This window comes from Triticum dicoccoides, chromosome 2B (genome assembly GCF_002162155.2).
Source record: "Triticum dicoccoides isolate Atlit2015 ecotype Zavitan chromosome 2B, WEW_v2.0, whole genome shotgun sequence".
Lineage (NCBI taxonomy): Eukaryota > Viridiplantae > Streptophyta > Magnoliopsida > Poales > Poaceae > Triticum > Triticum dicoccoides.
In genome coordinates this window covers 588,814,070-588,822,159 of record NC_041383.1, presented here as the reverse complement: position 1 = coordinate 588,822,159, position 8,090 = coordinate 588,814,070, and the positions used below count along the sequence as shown (strand labels likewise).

The following is an 8,090-nucleotide window of genomic DNA, read 5'->3' as shown; positions in this document are numbered from 1 at the left end:
ACACTCATCGTCACTTCCCCTCAACTAGTCTCTGTTTATTATGTAACTCCTATTTCAAGTTACTAATCTTAGCAACCGAACAAGTATCAAATACTCAGGGGCTACTATAAACACTAGTAAGGCACACATCAATAACCTGTATATCAAATATACCCTTGTTCACCTTGCCATCCTTCTTATCCACCAAATATTCAGGGCATTTCTGTTTCCAGTGACCATTTCCTTTGCAGTGTAAGCACTCAGTTTTAGGCTTTGGTCCTGCTTTGGGCTTCTTTGCGGGAGTGACAACTTGCTTGTCATTCTACTTGAAGTTCCCTTTCTTTCCCTTTGCCCTTTTCTTGAAACTAGTGGTCTTGTCAATCATCAACACTTGATGCTCTTTCTTGATTTCTACCTTCGTTGATTTCAACATCGCGAAGAGCTAGGGAATCATTTTTGTCATCCTTTGCATACTATAGTTCATCATGAAGTTCTACTAACTTGGTGATGGTGACTAGAGAACTCTGTCAATCACTATCTTATCTGGAAGATTAACTCCCACTTGATTCAAGCGATTGTAGTACCCAGACAATCTGAGCACATGCTCACTAGTTGAGCAATTCTCCTCCATCTTTTAGCTATATAACTTGTTGGAGACTTCATATCTCTCAACTTGGGTATTTGCTTGAAATATTAACTTCAACTCCTGGAACATCTCATATGGCCCATGATGTTTCAAAACGTCTTTGAAATCCCGATTCTAAGCATGGTGCACTAAACTATCAAGTAGTCATCATATTGAGCTAGCGAAACGTTCATAACGTCTGCTTCTGCTCCTGCAATAGGTCCGTCACCTGCGGTGCATCAAGGACATAATTTTTTCTGTGCAGCAATGAGGACAATCCTCAGATCACGGATCCAATCCGCATCATTGCTACTAACATCTTTCAACACAGTTTTCTCTAGGAACATATCAAAATAAACATATGAAAGCAACAACGCGGGCTATTGATCTACAACATAATTTGCAAAATACTACCAAGACTAAGTTCATGATAAATTTAAGTTCAATTAATCATATTAATTAAGAACTCCCACTTAGATAGACATCTCTCTAATCATTTAAGTGATCACGTGATCCAAATCAACTAAACCATAACCGGTCATCACGTGAAATGGAGTAGTTTTCAATGGTGAACATCACTATGTTGATCATATCTACTATATGATTCACGCTCGACCTTTCAGTCTTAGTGTTCCGAGGCCATATCTGCATATGCTAGGCTCATCAAGTTTAACCTGAGTATTATGCGTGTGCAAATTTGGCTTGCACCCGTTGTAGATGGACGTAGAGCTTATCACACCCGATCATCACGTGGTGTCTGGGCACGATGAACTTTGGCAACGATGCATACTCAGGGAGAATACTTTTATCTTGAAATTTAGTGAGAGATCATCTTATAATGCTACCGTCAATCAAAGCAAGATAAGATGCATAAAAGATAAACATCACAAGCAATCAATATAAGTGATATGATATGGCCATCATCATCTTGTGCTTGTGATCTCCATCTCCGAAGCACCGTCATGATCACCGTCGTCACCGGCGCGACACCTTGATCTCCATCGTATCATCGTTGTTGTCTCGCCAACTATTGGTTCTGCGACTATCGCTACTGCTTAGTGATAAAGTAAAGCAATTACAGGGTGATTGCATTGCATACAATAAAGCGACAACCATATGGCTCCTGCCAGTTGCCGATAACCCGGTTACAAAACATGATCATCTCATACAATAAGATATAGCATCACGTCTTGACCATATCACATCACAACATGCCCTGCAAAAACAAGTTAGACGTCCTCTACTTTGTTGTTGCAAGTTTTACATGGCTGCTACGGGCTGAGCAAGAACCGTTATTACCTACGCATCAAAACCACAACGATAGTTCGTCAAGTTAGTGATGTTTTAACCTTCTCAAGGACCGAGCGTAGCCACACTCGGTTCAACTAAAGTTGGAGAAACTGACACCCGCCAGCCACCTGTGTGCAAAGCACGTCGGTAGAACCAGTCTCGCGTAAGCGTATGCGTAATGTCGGTCCGGGCCGCTTCATCCAACAATACCGCCGAACCAAAGTATGACATGCTGGTAAGCAGTATGACTTGTATCGCCCACAACTCACTTGTGTTCTACTCATGCATATAACATCAACGCATAAAACCTAGGCTTGGATGCCACTGTTGGGGAACGTAGTAATTTCAAAAAAATTCCTACGCACATGCAAGATCATGGTGATGCATAGCAACGAGAGAGGAGAGTGTGTCCACGTACCCTCGTAGACCGAAAGCGGAAGCGTTAGCACAACGCGGTTGATGTAGTCGTACGTCTTCACGATCCGACCGATCAAGTACCGAACGCACGGCACCTCCGAGTTCAGCACATGTTCAGCTCGATGACGTCCCTCGAACTCCGATCCAACCGAGCTTTGAGGGAGAGTTCCGACAGCATGACAACGTGGTGACGATGATGATGTTCTACCGACACAGGGCTTCGCCTAAGCACCGCTACGATATTATCGAGGTGGACTATGGTGGAGGGGGGCACCGCACACGGCTAAGAGATCTCAAGGATCAATTGTTGTGTATATGGGGTGCCCCCTCCCCCGTATATAAAGGAGTGGAGGAGGAGGCTGACCAAGGGGAGAGGCGCGCCCAAGGGGGGGGGTCCTACTCCCACCGAGAGTAGGACTCCTCCCTTTCCTATTTGGAGAGGGAGAGGGAAGGAAGAGGAAGGAGGGAGGAAGGAAAGGGGGAGCTGCCCCCCTTCCCAATTCGGATTGGGCTTGGGGAGAGGGCGCCCCCTCCCTTGCTCCTTTCCCCTCCTTTCCACTAAGGCCCATTAAGGCCCATATACCTCCCGTGGGGTTCCGATAACCTCCCAGAGCAACGGTATTGTACCAATCTCACCCAGAACCTTTCTGGTGTCCAAATATAGTCGTCCAATATATCGATCTTTATGTCTCGACCATTTTGAGACTCCTCGTCATGTCTCCGATCTCACCCGGGACTCCGAACTACCTTCGGTGCATCAAAACACATAAACTCATAATATAACCGTCATCGAACTTTAAGCGTGCGGACCCTATGGGTTCGAGAACTATGTAGACATGACCAAGACACGTCTCCAGCCAATAACCAATAGCGGAACCTGGATGCTCATATTGGCTCCCACATATTCTACGAAGGTCTTTATCGGTCAAACCGCAAAACAACATACGTTGTTCCCTTTGTCATCGATATGTTACTTGCCCGAGATTTGATCGTCGGTATCTCAATACCTAGTTCAATCTCGTTACCGGCAAGTCTCTTTACTCGTTCCGTAATACATCATCCTATAACTAACTCATTAGTTACAATGCTTGCAAGGCTTATAGTGATGTGCATTGCCGAGTGGGCTAGAGGTACCTCTCCGACAATCGGAGTGACAAATCCTAATCTCGAAATACGCCAACCCAACAAGTACCTTTGGAGACACCTGTAGAGAACCTTTATAATCACCCAGTTACGTTGTGACGTTTGGTAGCACACAAAGTGTTCCTCCGGTGAACTGGAGTTGCATAATCTCATAGTTATAGGAACATGTATAAGTCATGAAGAAAGCAATAGCAACATACTAAATGATCAAGTGCTAAGCTAATGGAATGGGTCAAGTCAATCACATCATTCTCCTAATGATGTGATCCCGTTAATCAAATGACAGCTCATGTCTATGGTTAGGAAACTTAACCATCTTTGATTAACGAGCTAGTCAAGTAGAGGCATACTAGTGACACTATGTTTGTCTATGTATTCACACATGTATCAAGTTTCCGGTTAATACAATTCTAGCATGAATAGTAAACATTTATCATGAAATAAGGAAATAAATAATAACTTTATTATTGCCTCTAGGGCATATTTCCTTCATCTTCTTCCTCTGATTCCCCCATCCGCACCACCGGCGTCACCACCGTGACCCTCCCCCATGGAACTTCCTCCTCCCTTTTTCCACTCTCTCTCTGATGATCCACACCCCGCCCCTCTACCAAACGCCCTCATCTCCGCAGCACAATGCTCCCCAATGGCGCCTCCGCCATGGCTCATGTGCGAGTTGTCGCAACGCCGGTTGGCCACACGCGATGCAAGCAAGGGCACAATGTTGTAAGGGTCACGCGGCATGGTGCCGAGCTGCATCCTTCACTGCTGCGAGTTGCGACCGGCGCCCGACGCAGCTGCATCTCGCACGGCGGCAAGATGCAACGGTCATCGTGGCGAACTGGGGAACTGTGCTCATGTTTTCTGCAACCGTTGACACAAAAAGCTTCAATGGTATATGGGAAGTTTCAACTGGCAATGGAGAAAGCTTCAACCGGGCATTGCACCGTGGAAAAAGCTACAAACGTTGACAAAAAAAGCTTCAAGTGTATATGACAAAAGTTTCAACCGACGATAGACAAAACTTCAACATGGGCACCATGCAACGGAAAAAGCTATCTGCTGACATGAAAAGCTTCAACTTGCATGAGCAAAGTTTCAACTAGCGTTTTGAGAAAGCTTCAACCGGGCACAACGAAACAAAAAAAAGCTTCAACCATTGCCTGAAAAGTTTCAATCAACATTTGAGAAAGCTTCAACCTGGCACAGCGAATGGAAAAGGCTTCAACCATTGCTTGAAAAGCTTCAACTGTATATGTGAAAAGTTTCAACCAGTGACCAACGATTTAAAAAGCTACAGGGTGAGCCGATGACGCACACAGCGTTTTTTTGCGATGGGAGACGCCGAGCGCGAGTGGCACGGGGTGGCCAAGGGCGACGTGGAGATGGCCAACCGGCCATGGTGAGGGGGAGGAACCGAGAGGAGACGGGTATCGTGGGGAGAGGAACAAAGGAGCACTGAAATTTGGCAGCAATTTTATGACGGGAGGCGACAAGCACAGGCAGCCCAGGATGGCCGGCAAGCACGTGCGAGCGCGGGAGGAACCGAGAGGAGATGGGTATCGCAGGGAGAGGAACAAAGGAGCGCCAAAATTTGGCAGTAATTTTATGACGGGAGGCGACGAGCACAGGCGGCCCAGGATGGCCGGCAAGCACTTGCGAGCGCGGGGCGGCCAAGACCGAGCGCGACGCGGCGGGCGAGCGCGGGAGATCCTCCATTTTGTTTCTCCAAGCGCGTGTGCGGAGAAAGATGACAACCTAATCGACGGGCTAATTAGAGCCACTCATGCGTGTGAGATCTAACGCTAGGCAGCCGACTGGCCGAAATTTGGGCCGGCCGGCGCGCTGGCCTAAATTTTGTATACACTACTTATAAAAAATAGTATTCCTTTTTTTTGGTGCTTCGTCCAACTTTATGCATGTTCCTTCTCCCTCTTTCCCATTATGTTTTTTACCTCTTATATCTTTGATTTTCTCACCGGGTTTCTTCTTGTTAAAAACCTTTTTAACTATCACATCTTTTGTTGACTTACCAATAAAATCATACTTTCTTTGGTAAATCCATAAATTCTTATATCAAATAAGTGATTAACAAATAAAATTCGAAATACTATTTAGATAGGTAAACCACGAGCAAAATTTGATAAGCATTTACACGATTAGTTCGTGACTTGCCCGTATTAACGTAATTGTGTGAATAAATGTTTACATAGTCCATATACGGAAGAGATATTGTGCTAAGAGGGCATCTCGTAATTAAGAAAAGGGAAGTTTTTTCTCCATCTCAATATTTATCTTAAGGTACATGTCCTTATGTTCTTCAGCGATTTGCTTCGAGAATTTCATTCATAACCCTCCTGAGCAAATGTTCCTGCATGACAATACCGGAGTGCGTAGCATTAGCAATGGCGACGAACTTGTAGGGCGCATTATTCTGATTTTGCTGCCTACGCAGCTCCTTCTCAAATGCTAACAGGCTGACCAAATTAATGGAGCCGTCTCCATCGCCGTACACGTTCTCTGGAGCCACGTCAAAGTTACCTTCCCAGAACACCAGCTGCTCCGATGTTTGGATCCCCGTACCGATGATGTACGTCGTTGGCACCAATGGCGCCTCCACGTTCAGCATCGTCGGAAGCACCCGCTTCACAAAGGGCACGGTTTCTTCGGCGCTGAAACCGAGGGCCAGAAGAAAATCCTCGATGTCATACGCCGAGTAGTTCTTGCGTTGGGTTATTATGATGGGCTTGTCCCCGAAGGCCACGGGAGACGGCATGGCCAAAAGAGAACTGGCAAAAGTTCTCCGCAATGCCCGCAACTCCATGAACGGAACCGTAGCGACTGGGAAGACAGACGGGCCGGCGGTGAGGTGGGTGAGGGCCATCGTGAAGCCCGTGGGGACTGCAGGCGAGATGAGGAACAGGTGCTTGATGTACTTCTCCCTCCATGGCAACGGGGTTGAATTGACGAAGTCGAGAACGACCCTGGCGCCGAAGCTGTGGCCGATGAGGATGACCGGCTTGTTCTGGTTCTTCTCGCTCGCGTGCTGCACCAGCTCCTTGACACGAGCGAAGTAGTCGGAGTACACCTCGGATGGCTGGCCAGGCGGCGGCGGTGCGTGCCTCATGTCGTACGGAGCTCCGAAAAGGGTGTCCCCGTCGCGATATCCCAGCGCCTCTATTTCCTTGCGAAGGCTCACCAAGCAGAGCTTCTCACGGTCGCTGGACATTTGGAACGTCAGAGCATTCCAGTAACCAGTGCAAGAACTGACGCATATATAATTAATTAAATTAACCAGTGGACCAACTTACGGGACAATCTTTTTCTCATTGAATCCGTAGGCGGAGCCGAAGTTGGGCACGCGCGTCTCGACGCCGGGCAAGTTCCGGTAGTCGTTGAGAGCGGGGTCGTACACGAGGCTCGCCTGCTCCTTGAAGCACGGCACGTAGTCGTGGTCGACCAGGTCCCAGGTGTTGTGGTATTATCGGGAACCAGCCCTTCCCCTTGAGCGCGCCGCAGCGCGGCAGCGACGGCGTGTAGGCCTCCGTCAGCCGGGCCTCCAGGTCGGGGCAGCTAAAACCGGCGGTCATGACTATCGGGTGGTGGACTTCGAGGCCGTCGCCACTTGGCCGTTGGCTCGCCATGAAGTTGTCGCGGAGGGGAGGAGGGAGGAGCAGGAGCACAAGATGTAGCAACCGGAGCAGCCATGTCTTCATGGTTACTAGTAGCAGCTACCACTTCCCAATCCGAGGTGGTCATCCATCCTGTATATCTTGGGAGCTCCTAACCGGCGCCTTAAGCGCCGGTTCAGGAAGCTGGCGCTCACAGCCGCGCGTGCTGGGCCGGCCCACGAGACGCCTTATCAATACCACAAAAAAATCCTCCCAAAACTTGTTCAGTGCACATAAAAGATGTTCAATGGATATTTAAACGGTTTTTCAGAACATATCACAAAATTGTTCAATGTGTAGTTAAAATTTTTTCAGATTAAAAATACAAAAATGTTCAATGTATAAAATTTGTTCATCTTATATAAAAAAATGTATAAATATGTTTTAAATTATTTCAATGTATATTGCAAAAATGTTCGCTGAGTAGTTAAAAATTGTTCATCATACACCGAAAAAAATGTTCAGTGTATATTTGAAAATCGCTCATAGTATATAAATTTTTTTTCATGTTCTCAATAATTGTTCACGTTTTAAAAAATTCATGGAATTTCAAAATTTTCATTGAATTTTAAAAAATTTCACGGATTTAAAAATGGTTCAAAACAAATGTTTGATAAATCTAAAAAGGTTCACGAAGTAGAAAAAATAAAAAGAGAAAAATAGAAGAAAAACCGGCCAAAAAGAAAGAAAACACAAAACAGGTTCACGTTCTTTATTTGAGGAACTATAAAAGACCCTCTCAACCACAAAAGGACGTTGTCCCTGTTGGCTACAGCGCTTGTATGGAGACCGTGCGGTGAAGGGTTCGAAACACCCGTACGCACCTTTTTTGAAAGATTTAAGAGAAGAAGGGGAAAAAAGAGTAAGACGGGCCGGCCCACTGTGGGATGGGGGGTGTGCGCCCCATTGCACAAACAGTTGTTACGGGCGCAGAGGGCGCCGTTTAGGAAATGCCGTATATCTTC

The 8,090-nt window shown here is 46.5% G+C and overlaps 1 pseudogene; it reads right to left on the bottom strand.

The window, feature by feature from the left end:
• Positions 1-5,559: 5,559 nt before the first annotated feature.
• On the bottom strand, positions 5,560-7,203 carry LOC119365045 (annotated as a pseudogene).
• Between the last annotated feature and the right edge of the window lie 887 nt (positions 7,204-8,090).